Source organism: Leptonychotes weddellii, chromosome X, assembly GCF_054177405.1.
Source record: "Leptonychotes weddellii isolate Sample4059 chromosome X, ASM5417740v2, whole genome shotgun sequence".
Taxonomy (NCBI): domain Eukaryota; kingdom Metazoa; phylum Chordata; class Mammalia; order Carnivora; family Phocidae; genus Leptonychotes; species Leptonychotes weddellii.
This window is the reverse complement of record NC_138385.1, coordinates 26,152,152-26,174,637: the sequence shown is the minus strand read 5'-3', so window position 1 is coordinate 26,174,637 and position 22,486 is coordinate 26,152,152. Positions and strand designations below refer to the sequence as shown.

Below are 22,486 nucleotides of genomic sequence, written 5' to 3'. Positions count from 1 at the left end.
ACTTCCTATCATATATTTCAAGGCAAAGTATTGACATTACTGAGAAAAACTGTATCGCAGTGGAAGATTAGTTACTGGGGCAGGGGTAATAGGCAGATACAAATATTTGCCCAGTTTCCTGTCTGGTAAACACAGGTTAAAGCTCTTTGAAAATTTGTAAGTAAAATAAATTTTACTAGAGACATATGATGAAGGTTGATTAAAAAAAATTTTTTTAAGTTGACTTACCTTTTTTTTGGTAATCTCTACACCCTACGTGGGGTTCAAACTCATGCCCCCCCCCAGATCAAGAGTCACATGCTCTTCTGACTGAGCCCGCTAGGCGCCCTGATGAAGGTTGATTTTAAATATCCTGGATGAACCAAGATCTATTTTAACTCAAGAGAACATAATTGAAAATAGAATCTCTATGGTATCATTGATAGTTGACACTTAAGAGACAACATACAAACTTTTTCCTTTGCTGCCTGCCAGAATGTTTTGTACAACTATTTTATTTATTAAATAATTTTAGAGTTGTTATAAGAGTAGGATGTTCAGAATGACACAAAACTATGTAAAAGATTTTGTATGGTTCATATTTAAATAGCTACAAAAGTGCACAGAAAGAGCAAAAAAAGCCATAGGTAAGCACTGAACCTTTTGGCATATTTCTCTTAAAATGTTTTTCTAACTCTGTATGTGAGTGTAGATACATATAAAATTTATTGAGGTTATACTCTCTAGAATTTTACATATACATAGCTATCAGTTTTTGCTCTTTTTCTAATGATAAATGTAATCATTTCAAGAGCAGAAATTAAAGATCGTTTGCAAAAAGAGGAGTAAGGGGGGTAAAGTCTAAGCAAATATAGAAACATACAAAAAAGCCTACAAGAAATAAACACAGTTGCCTGAGCATTAATTGTAGTAAGTATGATTGTTTTCACAGGAAAAGCAAGAGAGTTGTGGGAATGTCTTAAAATAATGAGGAACATGAATATAAAATCTGAAAGACTGAGAAGAAAATGTTAAAACTCTTTTGGGCACTCAATGAGAAGATTTGAATGGAAGAAGAGAACTCAAAAGGAAGAAGAGAACTCAAGGATGGGGGGCATGGGGCCTGTGGAGAGAAAGAGATCACCATAAAATCACCCAGGTCCCAGCCACATCACAGGTTGACCTCACGATTACAATGCAGGGAACTTTGGTCCCACTAGGCTTACGCTTATGTACCCTTATAGTGAGAGCCACGGCGAGGAGGAGCCCGGGACAGTTGGCATACAGAGGGCCCTACAGTCCAGGGGGTTAGGAATGGCTTCTCATTGGGGGTGATGTGTGGACCACAGGACCAGTATCCTTAGCAACTGGGAGCTCAAAGAAAGGGATCAGAGCTTCAGCCAATGTGAAACCTACAAAACCCCCATTTGCAGTCAGAGAGCCCCAAGCAGGAAGCTTAAGAGGCCTCAGAAGAGGACACTCATTTCAAGTTGAAGGTCTTGAACTATAGCGATGAGGTCTCAGCCGCCACCGGATCTCTGTGGGGCCTTCAAAGCTGTCAAATGCTGAACTCCCCAAATATCACCGACATACCTGTTGATTTGACAAGGCTGAATTTATTCTTTACCTCAGTATGGGAGACCCCCACCTCACAAGGTTTCGGTAGTGTTTCAGGGAGGAAAGGAGAGGTCGGGATTTATTGAGAAATGAAGGTTTTGATTTAAGGCAGAGGGTCTTTCAACATGGACACTTGATTAGGATTGGATAAGGATCATGAGGCCAACAGTCTAGGATTGGTGGAAACAGCAAGGGGAGAATTTCGAGGAAAGGGAAGGATTTTAGAGCACAAACTGTTGATGCTTTCCATTGAAGAGTTGATGGGACTATGGGGAAGTTCCTGCAATGAAGAAATTTTGTCTGGACAGTAGAGTCCTGGAAAAGCAGTGCAAATGAAGATAGCACACGAGCAAAGTCCCGTGTATGTGGACAGTAAGGTGTGGCAAGAGACTGTTTTCATGCTCATATACTTACCATTTTTATGAATAATTCACCTTAGGTATGTGTTTATTTTGTGGTGTCAAAATCCTTTCGTTTCCCTGAATCCTGAGGAAAGATGACCCCTACTCTTTTTTTTTTTTTTAAAGATTTTATTTATTTATTTGACAGAGAGAGAGACAGTGAGAGAGGAAACACAAGCAGGGGGAGTGGGAGAGGGAGAAGCAGGCTTCCCGCCGAGTAGTAAGGGGCTCCATCCCAGGACCCTGGGACCATGACCTGAGCTGAAGGCAGACACTTAATGACTGAACCACCCAGGCGCCCGACCCTTACTCTTAGGTAGTTTGCTAAGTAAGCCCTGCAAAACAAATTATATAACTAGCTTTAACCAATCTGCCAAACCCGTTATGTGTGTTAAAAAACAAAATTCATGGGGCACCTGGGTGGCTCAGTCGGTTGAGCATCTGCCTTTGGCTCGAGTCGTGATCCTGGGGTCCTGGGATTGAGCCCCACATCGGGCTCCCTGCTTGGTGGGGAGTCTGCTTCTCCCTCTGCCTCCCCCTGCTTGTGCTCATGCGTACACTCTCTCTCTCTCTCAAATAAATAAATACAATCTTAAAAAAAATTCAACTGAGTCCATTTTAAAGATGTTATTGGCTTTATTTAAGGATTCATGAATTGGGCAGCATTCCACCTAGCGGATAGAAAAGAAGCTCAGAGGGGCTGTACAAGATGAAAGACTTTTGTATACAAAAGGGAGCAGGAACAAGGAAGATATTAGCAAAAAGTGAATTGGTTGGGTTGAGGTCACTTTTCTTTAGGTTACTTCATTAGTACTGACCTGGTGATTCCTGACTGCTTTAGGATTCCATTTCTGGGAGAGGTGGAAAACGATATTAGGTCTGGTTTTGGTGACCCAGGGCTTAGCATGAGTGACTCCATTTTTGGGTTAGCGGTCTTATTTTTAACAGGTGGATTATTTTATTTAATCCTCACCCTCACCAACACCTTGTCAAGTAGGTGCTATTATTATCCCTCTTTTATAAAGGAGGAAACTGAGGCTCAGGGAGGTCATAATTAGCTCACATTCACGCACCTGAAAATACCTTTTTTTCCGAGCACATCAAGAAAAACCCACCTCCAACAAAACTGCCTTTTTTGTTTTTACATTTTTATTTATTTATTTGACAGAGAGAGAGCACAAGCATGGGGAGCAGCAGAAGGAGAGGGAGAAGCAGGCTCCCCGCTGAGTGGGGAGTCACAGGGCTCCACCCCAGGACTCTGGGATCATGACCTGAGCTGAAGGCAGACGCTTCACCGACTGAGCCACGCAGGCGCCCCAAAACTGCCTGATTCTGCTCCACTTTTGCACAAGGGAGCCCGGATCCAGGTGCAAGATAATTACTGGGCCGTTCTGCGCTCTTTGGGGTCCCTGGGGAGAAGGAGGCCAGGGTGGAAGGCAAAAGCCCTGGGCGACCCCCGTTTGGGTCTGCGTGCCCCCCGCCCCCCTCGGCAGAGGCCTCACCTGGGCTGCCGGGGCCACCGGAAGCCGGCCCGCGCCCGTGCGCGCCGCCGTGCCCGCTGCTGGCTGCCAGGGGGCGCTGCGACACAAGCGCCCGGCGCGGAGGGGCGGCGGCCACGTGACCCGGGAGCGGCGCGCGGGGTCCTGGGGTCCGCCGGTGGCCCCACCCGCTGCGGGCGCGCTCGCCGGCTCGCCCCCCGCCCCCTCCACCGCCTTCTCCTTCCGCCCTGCGCCGGCCGCGCGGCGGGTCTGCGGCGGCGACAGCGACTCAAGTCCGGGCTCCCTGACCGGTCACCTCCCGGCCACCCTGCCGAGCAGCCGCGTGAGTTTCCCAGGCGCCCGGAGCCCCTGGGAGGAGACACCTCCCTCTGGCTTTGTGGCAGTTTGTGCCCTTCCGGCAAGGGGGGGGGGACTCGGTGCCAGGCTTTCCCCTAGCTCGGAGAGGTGCTGTCCCATCCCATCGTCCCCGTGGAGGGACGTGCTGTTCCCAGGGGGACCCCCGTGGGAGTGCGCCGAGCGCGGGGAGCGGGGGTGGGGGCGTAGTTTGGGTCATTTGGCTATTCTGGCAGGACCTCCTTGCCCCGTACGCGCTGACCAAATTACCCCCCACCGCCATCCCCACCTCACCGGTTCCGCGGATATGCCCTGATGGAACGTTCGCTTGGGCGTGCACAGGGCTTGAGAGCTGCCAAGAAGTGAATCTCTGACCTGACGACGTTTCTTACTTGGAGTAGGGGCCTTGGGCACACTCCACACTTAGCCTGGCAGAAGCGGCCACGGATTGCCCGGATTCCACACTTGGATCACCCAGTCGGAAATGCCTCGTACACCTCAAGACATCTTACAATTTCACACACACACAGATGCTGACTTTGATGTGTCTGTCAGCACAACCTTCAGCCCCAACCGACAGGAATGCGTCAGAAACTTCGTTCACCACCGTTCTCACCAGGTCTTGTAACGCGCGCGGGTAGGCCAGCTGGGGGGAGAAAAGTTAATTTCGAGAGAAACTAAGTAATGGGATAGATTGAGGGATTTTAAAAAGAGCCTTACACTTTGCATACGGTAAAATTCACTGTTTTTTTAATATTCTATTTATTCATCTGCCAGAGAGAGAGAGAGAGAGGGAACACAAGCAGGGGGAGTGGGAGAGGGAGAAGCAGGCTTCCCGCCGAGCAGGGAGCCCGACGCGGGGCTCGATCCCAGGACCCTGGGATCATGACCTGAGCCGAAGGCAGACGCTTAACGACTGAGCCACCCAGGCGCCCCCCAAAATTTACTCATTTTAAGTGTACAGTTATTTTTAGTAAATTGGTGGAGTTGTGTACCCATCACCACAATCTGGTTTGAGAGTATTTTGGTCCCCATTCACACTCCCCACCCGCAAATTCCCATAAAACTGTTTGCAGTTAATTTCTCCTCGGACCTCTAGCCCTAAGCAACCATTTATCCATCTTCTTTCTCTATATAATTGCCTCTTCTGGACAGTTCATATGAATGGAATCCTACACTGTGTGGTCTTTTGTGACTGGCTTCTTTCACTTAGCATCATGTTTTCCAGTTTCACGTATGTTGTGGCATGGATCAGTATGTCATTCCTTTCTATAGCTGAATAATATTCCATGGTATGGATATACCGCTTTATGGATATACCACATTTGTCGATCCATTTGTCAGTTGATGGACATTTGGGTTGTTTTCTTTTTTATTTCTTTCTTTTTTTTTGGTTATTAAGAGTCATCTAATAATTGGGAACATTTGTGTGGACATATGTTTTCTTTTTTTTTTGTAAAGATTTTATTTATTTATTTGACAGAGAGAGACAGCGAGAGAGGGAACACAAGCAGGGGGAGTGGGAGAGGGAGAAGCAGGCTTCCCGCAGAGCAGGGAGTCCGATGTGGGGCTCCATCCCAGGACCCTGGGATCATGACCTGAGCCGAAGGCAGACGCTTAACGATTGAGCCACCCGGGCGCCCCTGGACATATGTTTTCAATTCTTTGATTGATTTCACTGCCCTTTGCTGGTGCTCCCCTGGCACCCTTAGCCGAGTTCTATCATAACACTTAACACACTGCCCCGTGAGCTTGAATTCATTCTCTGTCTCTCCACTAGAGAAGGCAAGGACCATGTTCCCTCGTTCCCTGCTTTACGAGTGGAATTTCTGCATCAGATGACAACTGTATGTTTCACTTTTTCAGGAACTTCCAGACTTTTTTCCAAAGTGGCTGCACCATTTAAGATTGCTATTGGTTAATGTATGAAGGTTCCAATTTCTCCATATCCTCACCAACACCTGCTTAGTCTTTTGGTTTGGTATCTCATTGTGATGTTAATTTGCCTAGATTGAGGGTATTTGGTTAGTTTCACTTCACTTTAATGACTAGCTTTTTAAAAATTATAAAATCTAGTTGCTGAAATGAGTAATACATAGGCCATCCATGCAAGGAGCTCATGGCTCCAAGAGGGAGACAGAGAAACATAATTATAGTACAGTGTGTTACGTGTGCTGATGGAATTGAGCACAGGATGCTGTGGGGAGCAGAGAAGAGGGACCCTAACCTCAGTTGGGAGGATGGAGGAAAGTATTCAAGAAGCCTTTTCTAGAAGGGGCTTTAATGTGCCTCTGGTTTTCTTTCTTGTATTTTTATCAAAATTATACATGTACATAGTTTTAAAAGTCAAAAGTTCTACAAGCTTTGTTGTTTTTTTTTTAAAGAGAGGAGTCCCCAGCTTTTCTCCCCATTCCCTGCTCCCCCAAAAGCAACCACTTTCTATTCTTTTAACTCTTGGGCTCTTTAGTTCTCTGAATAGCATAGAATGTTTTTATTTGAGAAAAAGAAAATAGCCCTGACATAGGCCAATTACCATCTTCACTTGCACTGATTTATAAATTGGTCAGCCGCATTAAATATTAACACATGGTTAATTATGAAAGCCACAATCACAATGCAACCTACCTTCTTGCAATTTAAGCGAAAGAAGACAGACATTACCAACACTTAGGTGCTGAAGTAAGACAAAATAATGCATTTTAAGGGTGTGGCTAAGGAGTTTTCCCCATTGGTACTTTAGTACCATATAACTTCAATAAGCTGGAACCCATTTATAACTTAATTAAGAAGGATGTTATTTTCACTCAAACACAAAGAAAAAGCCAAATCACAGACAAGCAGCATAGCATAGGACAGAGGCTGGCAAACTATGACCTGCAAACTAAGAATGTTTTATCAGATGAACCTTTACACTCATTTGGATCGTGGGGAACACTAACTTTCAACCACAATTAAACAAAATGTTATTCTTCTATTCCATTTTTTTTTCACTAGTAGACCTGTATTACAAAACCTTGTAATTGTATTATTGTATTTCTGTCATTATATTTTCTTATAAAGCCTAAAATACTGATTTTCTGTCCTTCACAGAAGAAGTTTGCCAACTCTTGGTTTAATAGAATAAACAGAGAAATGGAAAGCAATTGCCATGTACTTGCTGGGTGACCTTGGGAAGTCACTTCACTTCTCTGGTCCTAATTTTCATTATCTATAAAATGGAGATAAAGGGTGATGGGTGGAGGAGATAAGCTCTAGGGTGAAACCCCACTTCCCCTAAGTTTTATATTAATTAGTTAATTATGTAAACATCTATTGAGCTACTACTGGATACCAAGAACTCGTAAAGGCTTTGGAGCTAGGCCAGGAAAAAAAATCCCTGTCCTGAAAAAAGGATACTATTCTAAATGAAAAGAGACTAAAGATGAAAAGTGTGGTCTGAGATTGGATCCTGATTTGAGCAAGCCAGCTTTATCGGACATTTGGGGGAAAAGTAGGGAAATTTGAATATGGAGGGGTATTCGATGAGATGAAAATTTATAAATGGGTGGTGGCGGAGGTGACTGATAAAAAGCAGTTACAAAACATTTTGTACCTGTATTATCTCATTTTGGTAGAAAGTACAGATATGTATTATGTAAACTTAGAAGAAGATCTGGAAGGATATGTACTAAGCTCTTTTTTTTTTTAAGATTTTATTTATTAGAGAGAGAGAGAAAGACAGCACGAGTGGGTGGAGGGTCAGAGGGGAGGGAGAGAAGCAGACTCCCCGCTGAGCAGGGAGCCCGACGTGGGACTCGATCCCCGGACCCCGGGATCATGACCTGAGCCGAAGGCTTAACTGAATGAGCCACCCAGGCGCCCCCTGTACTAAGCTCTTAATATGGGTAGTTTCTGGGAGGTGGGAATATAATAAATATAAACATATATTTATATAATTATATAAGTCATATAATTTATATTTATATAATTATATAAAAATATAAATAATAGTTATGTAAAATTATTTATATAATTATATAAAAATACAATAAATATTTACTTATCCCTTATTTTTGTTTTCTAATTTTCTACAGGGAACCCACACTGCTTTTATAAAAATAAAAAATTCTAATTTAAAAGAACAATCTCTCCCTTCGTGGGTCTCTTTTAAGTGTTAGTGTTGCCGAATCTGCCACTTTTTTTGCAGGAAACATCTGTAAGAACGGAGACTACTCTTTCCCCCTGCAGGTAACAAAGGAGCAGGGCTTTCTCTGTGAAGTCGCTGGGAACTGATGCTGCTGGCATTTTCCTTGGAGCTTTACTGGTGAGTGGAGCCTTCATATACCCAACGCTTTAGGAAAGGGTGGGATTTCGTAGGGCGGCTGAGCATTAAAAAAGGTCCAGAGAGGCCAATGTTGGCGGTGTCGGTCTGGGCACTGTCTAGGAGAGAACATGCCCAGTCTGATGCCGGAGGCGGGTTTAGCTCTGTTGCATCAGCGGACACGTGGATGTGCTGAAGCATTTGAATCTTATAACTACTTCTCTTATTCTAGGCCCGGGCTCCGTAAACCCTGCCTCCTATTTTTGTAAATAAAGTCTTGTTGGAACACAGCCACGCTTACTTGTTTATGAGTTACCTGTCCCTGCTTTTGCCCTGCAGTGGAAAGGTGGGGTAGTGGCGCAGAGACCGTATATGACCCACAAAACTAAAAATGTTTACCATCTGGCCCTTTAAAGAGAAAGCGTGGGGACCCCGGGTCTCGGCTCCCCAGGAAACTGCCCCAGGAGGCACTCCTTTGGAGAGAATGGCCACTTCCCAGTTTAGCGAACGAACTCTGATTGATAAACTTCATTCTCTCCTGAGCGTTATTAGCATGTGCCAGTATTCCCGATGTCAGATAACTCTCGGCTACTCATAGTATTGGATTTTTTACCCTGCAAAGTGGCCGTGAAGGCCAGACCGTAGAAAACCAGAAACTTCATCAAGGCAAATGATAGCCCGTGAGCCTGATCAGTAGCTGGCTAGTTGGTCTTCCATTCCTCTAGCTAAGATCTACTTAGGCTTCAAATTCAGTTCAAGCGCCTCCTCTTCCCAGAAGCCTCCTCTCACTCCTCACCCTGATTTCACTGTCCCAGGCCAGTGCTCCCATGGCCCCCTTAGCAGAGCCCTATCATAACACTTAGCACAGCACCCTGTAAGCATGGATTCATCCTCGGACTGTCCACCAGAGAGGGCAACGACCATGTTCCCTCGTTCCCTGGTATAGCCCCTGAGCCTAGCGTTAAGCCTAACATATACTAGCATATAGTAGCTTCCTAGCTGCGTGTCCTTGGCCATGCTACTTCTCTGAACCTCAGTCTTCTTGTCGGTAAAAGGGGGATAGTAGTAATAGTAGCTCCCTTATGGTATTGTTGTGTGGATTAAATGTGTGTATATTAGCTACTCAGTGAATACTTGTGGATGAATGAAGGAATGAATGACATATAGGAAGCTGTTCAGGCTGTACTGGGGATTGTGAAAGTCTGCATCAGCAGTACCTACAGTCACAGGGATTCTTCTGTTTACTCTATTTCAATCCGCAACACACTCATCCTCCGTTGGCCGCCCAGACTGAAGCAGCATTCATCTATCCTGTCAACACTTACTGAGTGTCTAGATATTAGGGATAGACAGGAATACACACGGTATCAAGACTATGCTAGGTATTAGGGATGTACAGGAATATACATGGTCTCCACCCTCACGGAGATTACATTCTAGTGAGAAAGATGGGTCCATAAACAAACTGATACATAATATATTACAGACCACGATCAATGATAAAGAAAATAAATAGGCTAAATTGCAGTCATTGAGATGGGCTGTTACCTGTCTGGTAATCAGGGATAGCTTCTCTAAAGAGGTGACATTTGAGATGAGACTGGAAGAATGAGCCAACCATGAGAGGAGCTGGGGAAAGAATATTCGAGGCAGAGGAAGAGTACGTGCAAAGGCTGAAAGCCATCAAGGATTTGGCACAGTCAAGGACATGGAAGGAGGCGAAGGAGGCTGGCAGGGTGAAGCGGTTGGGCTCCTTCTAGGAAGAGAGGGAAGCTGTTTAATGATTGTAAGAAGGAGAATACTAAGATCTGTCACTCTGTGTTTTTAAAAACTTAAAAAATATCTGTGTGGGAGAATGACGCCCCCCTCCCCCAGAGATGTTCACACACTAATCCCCAGAACTGTGACTATGTGGCTTTATATGACAGAAGGGACTTTGCATATGTGATTAGGGATGGAAATCTGAGGAGATTACCCTGGTGGGTCCAAGCGGATGACAAGGGTCCTTGTAAGAGGAAGGCAGAAGGGGCAGAGTCAGAGGGAGGAGATGTGCTCGTGGAGGCAGGGCTCCCAGTCAGAGCGATTTGACGATAGAAGAAGGGCCGTAGCCCAGGAGTGCAGGCCGCATGTAGAGGCTGGAGAGACAGGGAAACAGCTTCTTCCTTAAAGCCCCCAGAAAGAACACAGCCCTGCCGACGCCTGGACGTTTAGCCTTATGAATCTCAGTTTGGACTCCTGACCTTCAAAACTGTAATATCTTACATTCGTGGCATTTTGAGCCACTAAATTTGTGGTAATTTGTTACAGGAGCCACGGAAAACCAATGCTCCTTGTGTGGAAAGAGAAACCAAAAACTAATGGGATTAGTAATTTACAGGGGTGGATGGGAACAGGGTTGAAAGGACTGCGAATGAGGTAGAAGGGATGAGAACTTTTCTGAATTTACTTTTTTTTAAAGATTTTTTATTTATTTGCGAGAGAGAGAGAGCAGAGTGAGCGAGAGAGAACATGAGTTGGGGGGGAGGGGCAGAGGGAGAAGGAGAAGCAGGCTCCCCGCTGAGCAGGGAACCCCACATGGGGCTCGATCCCAGGACCCCGGGATCACGACCTGAGCTGAAGACAGGTACTTCACCGACTGAGCCACCCAGGTGCCCCTGCCTTGCTGGCACTTTAATCTTGGACTTTTGGCGTGAAGAACTTCTCACATCCCTAAGATGGGAGAAATACTTTTCTACTGTTTAAGTCAACCCATCTGTGGTATTTAGTTTTGTCGGCCCGAGCAGACTAATGCACTAACTTTGGAAAAGAGTATTTTTTAAAAGATTTTATTTATTTATTTGACAGAGACACAGCGAGGGCAGGAACACAAGCAGGGGGAGTGGGAGAGGGAGAAGCAGGCTCCCCGCGGAGCAGGGAGCCCGATGCGGGGTTCGATCCCAGGACCCTGAGATCATGACCTGAGCTGAAGGCAGATGCTTAATGACTGAGCCATCCAGGTGCCCCCAGAAAAGAGTATTTTGACTATGTACTCCACAGTAGTGGTTCTCAAACTTCAGTATGCATCAGAGTCCCCTAGGGAGCTTGGGGACTTCTGGGTGATGGCCTCCCCCTCCAGCATTTCTTTTTTTTTTTTTTAAAGATTTTATTTATTTATTTGAGAGAGAGAGAATGAGAGAGAGCACATGAAAGGGGGGAGGGTGAGAGGGAGAAGCAGACTCCCCGCCGAGCAGGGAGCCCGATGCGGGACTCGATCCAGGGACTCCAGGATCATGACCTGAGCCGAAGGCAGTCGCCCAACCAGCTGAGCCACCCAGGCGCCCGCCCCTCCAGCATTTCTAATTCAGTAGGTCGAGGGTGGGGCTCGAGCACTTGCATCTCTAACAAGTTCCCAGATGAAGCTGATGCTGCTGATTTAGGGAGAACACTTCAAGAACCACTGTTCCGGGCGCCTGGGTGGCTCAGTTGGTTAAGCGACTGCCTTCGGCTCAGGTCATGATCCTGGAGTCCCGGGATCGAGTCCCGCATCGGGCTCCCTGCTCAGTGGAGAGCCTGCTTCTGCCTCTCTCTGCCTGCCTCTCTGCCTACTTGTGCTTTCTCTCTGTGTGTCAAATAAATAAATAAAATCTTTAAAAAAAAAAAAAAGAACCACTGTTCTAAGGCTAAAGACCAACCGCCAACCCCTCCCCCCCAAACCAAACACAAATCCTGTTCTCTAGATAGTGGGTTTGTTTTCCACTGGGATACGGGTTGGCAATTCTGAACCTACTTTACGTAGATTCTAGTCTCGAGCATATAAAATATTGTGAATAACAAGAGCCAGCTTTTACTCTGTTGGGAGGAGTTACACAGAAGAAAAGACGGAAGGCTGGTGGTGATCCGAGGTTATCAGTATGAATGCGTCATGCATCACTTTATATGCGCACACCCACCCCCCAGAGATAGATACGGAAATAGAGTGGTTTACAGGTATGCATATATTTCCTAGCTCTGTCTGCTGAGAAGTCCTGGAAGCAGCGACACCCCAATACCAGTGAGCACACCTCGCACTCAAGATCTTGGTTTCAAAATACCATTCTCCAAATAAAAGGAACCAGAATCTCGGAGAAATGGCTGATTCCCGGGCTGGGACAGGGAGCCTAGAAAATGAGTCAGGAATGTCTTCCTCTGCCAGAAAGTAAGACAGTGTCCATGGAATAATGGGGATGTGCCAGGAGGATGCAGGAGTCACTTCGAAGGGTTTCCAATGGTGAAATCTGTGACAAGCAACAAGATAATTAATGGTAGTCATGGATCATAACCCAGAGACTAAAATAAGAACCCATGAGTCCATGCAAATATAAAGAAATAACTGAATAAATAAATAAATGAGGGAGAAGGAAAAGCACTTGTTTATAATAGCATTCCAATTAATAAGCTACAGAAAGAATAATGGGACTAGAAACTTATTTGGCCAGCACAACAGTAGTAACTATTTCAGGCCAGAACCATCAATGGATAGTAAAATGAATGGGCAGAAGTATGATGAGAAACAGTGTGTTTATATAGTCTTAAAGTATCTCCCCCCAAAAAGCTTGTTTATTACAAAGGCAGAATAGTTACGCCACTGGGGAGAAACCTGGCAGACACGGCCTTAACCAAGTGATCGAAGTTTAACATCCCTCGTCATGAAATAAACCAATGCCACGTGCCTTTTTACAGGATGCACCAAGAAGGACACACCGTCATATCTGGAGTGTTCTTGCCAAAACACATCACCTAAATTGAGTTATGATAAACCATCTGATAAACCCCAAATTGAAACCAGCTGGTGTTTTTCAAAAGTATCATGGTAATGAAAGACCAAAAAAGACCGAGGAACCGTTCCAGGTTAAAGGAGTCTAAGAAAACGTCTGTGATCCCTGACCAGAAAAAAGGACATTGGTGGGGCAAATGAAAATACAGTCTATCGATTATAGTTCATTGTATGAACATTAATTTCTTGATTTATAATGTACTGTGGTTATATAAGATGGTAATATTTGGGAAATCTGGGTGAAGGGCTCTTCGTACTAGTTTTGCAACTTTTTGGGGAGTAAGTCTATAATGTTTCAAATGAAAAGTTGAAAATGAAATGACCTGAGCCAGGGCGCCTGGGTGGCTCAGTTGGTTAAGCGACTGCTTTCGGCTCAGGTCATGATCCTGGAGTCCCTGGATCGAGTCCTGCATCGGGCTCTCTGCTTGGCGGGGAGCCTGCTTCTCCCTCTGACCCTCCCCCTCTCCTGTGCGCTCTCTCTCTCTCATTCTCTCTGTCTCAAATAAATAAATAAAATCTTTAAAAAAAAAAAAAAAAAAGAAAGAAATGACCTGAGCCACCCTGAGATCATGATCTGAGCCCAAGGCAGATGCTTAACCTACTGAGCCACCCAGGCGCACCTCAATATTGTGGATTCAGAATCCTGTAGTATGTAAGCTGGATAATTTATCATGGAGTTCGTATTTTATCTTTGTTTCCCCCCATAGTTTTTAGTAGTGTTCCTCTCATCCAAGGGAAAACAAAGAAAAGGGGGGATTTCTTTGGTTCCTTCCTGTGTTTACCTCTGCCAAGGACTTTTCTCTTGAGAATCTATCTCTGCTTTTTTCAAGGAGGGGTTTGAATTGTGTTGTCACCCAGATTGTGACATTTGCAGGGCCCTGTTGGCCTGCTTGGGTTTCCACCGGCTGTGCCCTTCCCTACACTTAGGCCTTTACCCGGAATACTCTCTTACTAAAATTTTATCTGTCTTTCAAGGCTCAGCTCCAGAACCACCCCCTCCAAGTTGTCTTCCTGGATTTACTCGCCCAAAGCTATCCTCTTTCCTGGGTAAGTTATAGCTCTTAGTTTATTCCTCTGATTTGGTCCTCATTCACTCATTCACAGCCATACTTGTTGCTTTGTACTTATTTGTATGCATGACTTACATCCTCTACCAGATTAAAAATTCCTTGGGAGTAGGTACTTACGTTGTTCAGCTTGCAGTGAATGTTTTTTTTCATTTTCAGCTGCAAAAAAGGTTCAACAGCAAAATAAGTTGATAAGTACCCCCCCAATGTACTTTGAATCTAATCATTGGTTCCCCTTGTTTCTATAGAGGACTTTTTCTGTGAAATGTTGGAGTCACTTCCTTTGTCTCCGTGGTCTCCTTTATAACTTAAAAGCCTGTTGCTCTAGGATTTTCTTTTCCATTGCTTCGTTGGAGTTGCCTCCACCAGGGGGAGCTCCTTACTTTATATAGGTGCATTTCTTTAGGAGGCGAAAGAAAGGAGACTGCATCAGGTAAAATATCAAAGCAATGGAAAAACGAACAGTAGGAGATTGGAACTGAACATCTCCTGGGATTTGACTTGGTCCCAGCACTAACTGGCTACTCAAATAGCATTTCACTTGTTATATGTGTTTTGGTATGATTCTGGCCCATGTGTAAAGACTTCCCCCTTTGTAACCTGCTTCATTTACTTCATCTACAAATATATATTGAGTGTGTACTTTGTGTCAGGTATTATTGTAGATACTGAGGCTTCAGCTGTGAACAAAACACACCAAGTTCCTGACTCACGAAGCTTATATTCATATGTGGGCAACAGATAATCAATGAGACAAACACATAAAATACATAGGCTACATAGAGATAAATACCAAAGAGAAAAAAAACAATTCAAGGCTTTATAGGCCATTGTAAGAATCTTGACTTTTTCTTGGAGTGAGAGGGGAAGGATTGGGGAATTTTGAGTAGAGGAGTGATGTGATTTGACATATTTTAGAAGGATTGCTCTAGTTGTTGTTGTTGTTGTTTTGGATAAAAAGTTATAAGGGGACAAGCTTGGGCCGGGCTGATAGCAGTAGAACTGGGGAGAAGTTGTTGGATTTTGAGATACATTTTGAAGGTAGAGCCAAGTGAATTTGCTAACAGATCAGATGTAGGATGTTGGAGAAAGAGGAATGAAGGGAAACAGGGTCACCATGTTGCATAACACCAGTAGCATTGACTAAAATGTGGCTGGTGCCCTCTGGAGTTGTGTAACACAGCATTTCTGTTCAGGATGTTGCCAAGGTTTTTGTTCTGAGCAACTGGAAGGATGGAGTTGCATTGGTAAGGACTGTGGGAAGAACAAGGTTGGAAGTATATCAGCAGCTACATTTTGAAGGAAATCGAAGACACAAATAAATGGGAAGATATTCCATGCTCATGTATTGGGAGAATCAATATTGTTAAAATGTCTGTACTACTCAAAGCAATCTATAGATTCAACGCAATCCTTATCAAAATTCCAATAGCATTTTTCAAAGAAATAGAACGAATAATCCTAAAATTTGTATGGAACTATAGAAACCCCCACATAGCCAAAGCAATCTTGAGAGGGAAGAACAAAGCCGGAGGCATCATGCCCCTTGATTTTTATATTACTATATTCCAAAGCTATAGTAATTAAAACAGCATGGAATTGGCATAAAAACAGACATATAGATCAATGGAATAGGATCAAGAGCTCAAAAATAAACCCACGCCTATACGGTCAATTAATATATGGCAAAGGGGGCAAGAATATACAATGGGAAAAGGATATCTCTTCAATTAATGGTTCTGGAAAAACTGGACAGCCACATGCAAAAGTATGAAACTGGACCACTATCTTAACATCATACACAAAAATGAACTCAAAATGGATTAAAGACTTGAATGTGAGACCTGAGACCATAAAACTCCTAGAAGAAAACACAGGTGATAAGCTCCTTGTCGTAGGTCTTGGTGATGAGTTTTTTGAATCTGGCACCAAAAACAAAAACAACGAAAGCAAAAATAAATAAGCCGGACTACATCATACTGAAAAGCTTCTGCACAGCAAAGGAAACCATTAACAAAAGTAAAAGACAGTCTACTGAATGGGACAAAATATTTACAAATCACATATCTGATAAGGGGCTAATATCCAAAATATATAAAGAACTCATACAACTCAGTAACACAAACCAATCTGATTAAAAATTGCCTATAGATCTGAATAGACATTTTTCCAAAGAAGACATACCAGATGCCCAACAGGTACATGAAAAGATGCTCAACATCATTACTCATCAGGGAAATGCAAATCGGAACCACAATGAGCTATCACCCCATACCTATCAGAATGGCCAGTATTAAAAAGACAAGAAATAACAATTATTGGCGAGGATGTGGTGAGAAGGGAACCCTTGTACATGGTTGGCAGGAATGCAAATTGGTGCAGCCATTATGGAAAACAGTATGGAGATTCCTCAAAAAATTAAAATAGAACTACCAGATGAACCAGCAAGTCCACTTTGGGGTATTTATCCAAAGAAAATGAAAACACTAACTTGAAATGATATATGCACCCCATGTTCATTTCAGCATTATTTACAATAGCCAAGATATGGAAACAACCTAAGTGTCCATTGATGGATGAATGGATAAAGAAATTTTTGTGTGTATATATGTATATATACAAATATAGTATGTATACACACATATAGTGGAATATTATATATTATATATACATACATATACACATATATGGAATATATATGTGTATATAATAATATTATTCAGCCGTAGGAAGGAATAAAATCTTGCCATTTGCAACAACATGGGTGGACCTTGAGGGCATTATGCTAAGTGAAATAAGACAGACAGAGAAAGACAAATACCGTATCTCATTTCTATATGGACTCTTAAAAAAAAAACAAAAACTAAGCTCATAGATACAGAGAACAGATTGGTGGTAGCCAGAGGCAGGGATGGGGGTGGGAGAAATGGATGAACTGGGTTTTTTTTAAAGATTTTATTTATTTCAGAGAGAGAGCAGAGTGAGAGAGAGAGAGCACGAGCAGGGGGGAGGGGCAGAGGGAGAGGGAGAAGCAGACTTCCTGCTGAGCAGGGAACCCAACGTGGGACTCAATCCCAGGACCCTGGGATCATGACCTGAGCCAAAGGCAGACGCTTAACTGACTGAGCCACCCAGGCGCCCTGAACTGGGTTTTTAAATATTTATTTATTTATTTTTAAAATGTTTATTTATTTGAGAGAGAGACAATGAGCAGAGGGGAGGGGCAGAGGGAGAGGGAGAAGCAGGCTCCCCACTGAGCAGTGAGCCCAACATGGGGCTTCATCCCAGGACCCTGGGATCATGACCTGAGCTGAAGGCAGATGCTTAACTGACTGAGCCACCTGGGTGCCCCGAACTGAGTTTTTAAAAATGTAAACAAATTGTTGAAAAAAAAATACTGTGGGAAGAGCAAGGTTGGGGGTATATCAGATGTTAAATTTTGCATATGTTGAATTTGAGATGCCAGTTAGACACTTAAGTGGAGATATCGAGGAAGCTGTAGGCTATGTGAGCCTGGCATTCATAGGAGTGGTTGGGGCTGGAGATGAACATTTTTTAGTCCTAGGCATCTAGATAGTATTTAAAGCCCTGAGATGGATGGTAAGAAGACACCAGAAGGTAATGAGAACAGTTAGAGAAGAGAAGGAGACCAAGGACCCAGCCCCAGGGCACTCCCACATTTAAAGGTTAGCAAGACAATGAGGAACAAGCAAAGGAGACTGTCAGGATGTGGCCAGTAAGGCAGAAGGAAAACCAGAAGAGAATGATGTCATGGAAGTCAAGCGAGGAAGGTGCTTCGGGGAAGAAGGAATGATCAACTGTGAAAAGTATTTCTGGTTGGCCAAGCAAGAGAGGAGCTGAGAATTCTCGGTAGACTTCAGCAACCTAGGGGCCTGGATAAAAGCCATCTCTGTGGACAGAAGCTTGGTGGGAGTGGATTCAAGAGAGAAGGGGGAGGAGAAAAATCATACACAGGCAATATAGACAAACCTCTTAGAGAGTTTTGCTGTAAAGAAGAGTGGAAAAGTGGAGCAGTCCCTGGAACAGTGTGGGGGATATTTTGAAGGGGTATTTAGAATGGGAAGAATAATTGCAAGTCTGCCGCAGGAGTACTCACTGGTTGTTGGAGTTTACTTGTCCTTATTCACCTGCATTTCTTGGCATAGTAGCCGGTCATCAGAGAAGCTAGAGGTTGAGGGAAGGGACGTTGTCAGCAGGTTTGAGTGGAACAGACTCTAAGGAAACCCCTGGACAGCCTTTAATAAAACTGGACTTAGAACCTCTGTGGTTAGCAAAGGAGAGAGTATCTCCATGTGTGGAAAAAAGAATTGGAGATCTCAGCCATAAGATCTAGCTGTTCTAAGTTGCCCCCCATGGTGATTCCAGCCTCCTTTGCCAACCTTGGAGGATCTGGCTTCAGTTACACTAAAATGAGCGTGGGGGGGGTCCCCTTCCCAAAACATTATCTATTGTATGGAAGGAAGAGGAAAAGAACTTCCTACAGATACTGTGAGGACGGCTAAACCCCAGGTAGAGTTTGAACCAAGTGGGAAAACTGACATAAACATTCAGACCACAGTTCCACGAATTCTTTCCTTGTTCCTTGGTGAGAAGTGGGCCTCAGCAGCAGAAGACGGTGAGGCACCAGGCTTGCTGCTTAGCTCTGTGTTTTGGTTGTGATGGTTTCGAAAACACAGACGAGTTTTCCTGGTCTCCATGTACCATTCATATTTGAATTTCTTTCCTCTTCTCGTGTCTTCAAGGCCCAGCTCCAGCGTCCCCTGTTCTGCGGAGCCTGCTCTGAGCCCCATCTCAGGCAAGATGAATCCTTTCCTTCTCAGAGTTTCCATAACCACTTTTCCTCTCTCTGGGAGGAGCCGAGTGTGGTTGTCACGGAAGAGGCAGCAGAATGTGGTGGCGGAGAGCATGGGCTCAGGAGCTAGGCCGCCTGTGTTCAAGCAGTGCTTCTCACAAGTTGCTTAACTTCCTTGGGTTGCAGTTTCTCATCTGCTTCATCTTGATTTAATAAGAATAGGACTACCCTCAGGGACGCCTGGGTGGCTCAGTCGGTTGAGTCTGCCTTCGGCTCGGGTCATGATCCCGGGGTCCTGGGATCCGAGTCCTGCATCGGGCTCCCTGCTCAGTGAGGAACCTGCTTTTCCCTCTCCCTCTGCCTGCCGCTCTCCCTGCTTGTGCGCTCTCTCTGACAAATAAATAAATAAAATCTTAAAAAAAAAAGACTAGGACTCCCCTTGTAGGGGTTTTGTCAAGATTACAGAAACTAAGACACGTGAAGTACCTAGAACGGTGCCCAGCATGTAGTCAGTGCTCAATATCGTCTTGTTACTTGTCTCTCTTCTCCTCGAGGAATACGACCATACCTTTATCTTTGCGCCACTAATTCTTAGCAGTGGGTTTGGCATAGAATACTAGGTGCTTAGTAAGTTTTTGTGTGAATAAACCAGGTTTCTAAATCAGATTAAGTTCATGTTCAGTGCTTTCATATGTGGATAGCCCTTTTATCATCTCACTTATTCCTGTGTACTGCTCCATGTGGCTAAGAAGGAAGGTTCTAGAGCCTGATCACCTAGTTTGTATCATTGCTTTGCCACTTATTAGCTTATTTACCTATCAGTGCCTCCGCTTCCTCAACTGGAAAATGAGAAAAAAATATAAGAAGTTCAACAGAGTTACTGAATGCTCAAGTGTTAACTATGCTTACTATTAATCTTATTGTTAAGTACATGATTTAATGAACACCCATGATGTTTTGGGGACTGTGCTAGACTGTAGAGAGGCAGAGAGGAATAAAGCTTGGTCCCTGCTCTCAGAAAACCCATAGGCTAGTGCGGGGAGCAAATGTGAGCAAGTCAGCATGTACAGAGGCTAGTGAGGAACAGACCAACTCTATAAGAGGGATCAGTGAGGGGAAAAGGGAGGGTAGTAAAGTTTATATAGAAGGTACATCCTGAGCTTTGCCTCTGTGGGTTGAGGGTCCTGGGATATTAATGTCTTAAATAGATGTGACAAGCCCTTTTGTGGTCCGTCAGAAATGAGTTTTATTACAGATTTCTTTAACAAGACCCCTTCCCAAGAGTCCCCATCCTGTATTTTGAAACCCAGAGAAGCCATATCTGGGTCAACAATGATGTATCGTCAGGCCTACCCAAGGGCACCAAACATGGTTTTGACGTTTTCCTTGAGCAAAACTCCTCTTTCCTTTTTGTAGTTAAGCCAGAGAACTTTCACAGGCCGAAGACTGCTTTAGAGGTGCCTCTGTCCTGCCCTTTCACCCTCTCTCCCAGTGAACTTTCTGAAAAGGTTGGCATTTAGGTTCTTCCCTTTCTCACCCCAACAATCGGGTGAGAGGGAATGTAAAGAGTGGTATGTTTTCTACGAAAAGGCCAGGACCCCTTTCTAGCTCACGCTTGTAATAGAGACCTCTCAGAGACCACCGCATGGGAGCCATATTTAAATTATTGAGATCAAGGGCAGGGTGCTGGTGGATGAAAACCTTTACGCCTCTGTCTCTTAGAAAATCAATAAAGCCATTGAAGCTTGTCCATTTCCCCCAAGTAGTTAATGAGAACAATAGAATTTAGAGTTCCTGGTGTTCCTCTGGAGCTGATTTTGGCAGGTGATAAGCAGCTTGTAAAAGGGCTTATTATTTGAGCAGAGCTTTGACTGCCTGACTTTTAAAGTTGATTATTTATTTTGCATGTTGTATAACAGAGCATTGGGCAATGCTCACAAGAGGCCTTCTGGGTCAGAGAGTAGGGACTTTTCTGGCCGTCTCCTCCCAACAGAACCAGATTCTAGCTGCGGAGCGAGGGGCAAGCTTACAGATGAGGCCCAGGCCACGGCTTTTGTATAGCCCCTAGCCACCAGACAGGCCTTCTCATTCAACAGGGGCTGAATACATCCAAGTTTTCATTAAGTCCTAGGTCAAGGAAAAAATGTGCACGTGTAATTTCTCCAACGTATGCTGATGATGCGACCTGCCTTTGAAAGAAATGCTTTTAAAGACCATATTTTGGTCATCTGTTATCAGCGGTCATACATGGGGTCCCTGTCATCTCAGGGAGTAGATGTTCTGAAAGGTAGGGCTTTCCGCGGGTTTTATGGTGAAAAATAGTCAAGAGGTCTTCCCTCCTTTGTGAAGAGTGCCAAACCAAAATTGTCCCCGACTCTTTCGGTTCCAGCTTTAAAGCATTGTGCCTTCTAACCTAGGTGGTCTACGAGATCTCGACATTTTTTTTTTTAAAGATTTTATGTATTTATTTGACAGAGAGAGACACAGCGAGAGAGGGAACACAAGCAGGGGGAGTGGGAGAGGGAGAAGCAGGCTCCCCACTGAGCAGGGAGCCCAGTGCGGGGCTTGATCCCAGGACCCTGGGACCATGACCTGGACCATGACCTGAGCCAAAGGCAGACGTTTAACGACTGAGCCACCCAGGCGCCCCAATGAGATCTCAACATTTTAGAAACAGTGAATGAGGGAAGTTGCTTTGCTTTCTATTTTAAACTTTAAAAGTGGATTGAGCCAGGTCCCTCAAGGAATTGAGATGGTCTTGATAGAGAGAAACTTGGTTGTGTCTCCTTTTTCACTTTTCTCTTGTTTGGTTTTGATGGCAACCTGAATTTGTGAGGAAGTTCTGATGTAGAGGCTCTAAGTCAGCTTTGTGTCCAGTGATGGAAGGAAAATGGGAAGTAGGGAGGCGATGGGTGCCTAGGAAGAGAGTTCATGAGCTACTGAATGAATTTTGGATGTCTTATGCTATTTTGGAGACACGTGTCTTGGGAGAGGCAGACTTTACACTTGAAGTTACTGTTTTGGGACGAACCATCCTCCCTCAGAGATAACATTTTGTTGAAGAACGTCTTGGGAAATATGAAATCTGATCATCCTTGTAGAGTTCGTGGGTGTGACCAGGTTAATTTCTTGCGCTAAGGTCTCTAATATTCTGGATGGGCCCCTGCTTTGGCTCCTGTATTAGTCACGATAGGCTAGCCTCTGAGGCAGGAACACATAAACAGCACAGGTTTATTTGTTGCTCGCATAAATAAAGTTTGAGGCAGACCGGTTGGCCCTTTCCTGTCATGTGGCAATGCCATCCGGAACACATGAACTCGAAGGGCACCATGGCTGAGAAGAAGACAGCTGAAAGCCCACGTGCCTTCATTGCCTCATCCCAGAAGGGACGCACCTCACTTCTGCACGCATTTCAGTGACAGGAACCAATCGGCTCGCCCCAACCTAACTGCGAGGGAGATGGGGATATGGAGAGGGGCACCTGCTACATATGGCAGCTACACACGGCCTCTGCTGCATTCCCTGGGATCCAGCTGACCATTAACTTCCCATCCCACTCAGGGAATGTAGGAGTGATGCTGACGTTCTCATTCTGTAACAGACCGGACTGCGATCACCAAACCCCCTCTTCTGTGTGCCAGAGTGCTCGTTTCCTCCAGGGAGAGGAGACAGGACATGCATACAC

The 22,486-nt window shown here is 44.5% G+C and overlaps 1 long non-coding RNA gene across 3 annotated transcripts in view; it reads left to right on the top strand.

Annotated features, from left to right (window-relative positions):
* The first annotated feature begins 3,612 nt into the window (after positions 1–3,612).
* The window catches only part of LOC115943647 (uncharacterized), a 47,000-nt gene continuing 28,126 nt past the window's right edge, over positions 3,613–22,486 (top strand). For 2 of the 3 annotated variants that reach the window (XR_014141218.1, XR_014141216.1), the window contains exons 1-4: positions 3,613–3,818; positions 4,231–4,448; positions 8,057–8,132; positions 13,897–13,968. This is a non-coding gene — a long non-coding RNA (uncharacterized LOC115943647). Of the gene's footprint in view, positions 3,819–4,171; positions 4,449–8,056; positions 8,133–13,896; positions 13,969–22,486 lie in introns of all 3 variants that reach the window. The other variant, XR_014141217.1, reaches the window with a different exon arrangement.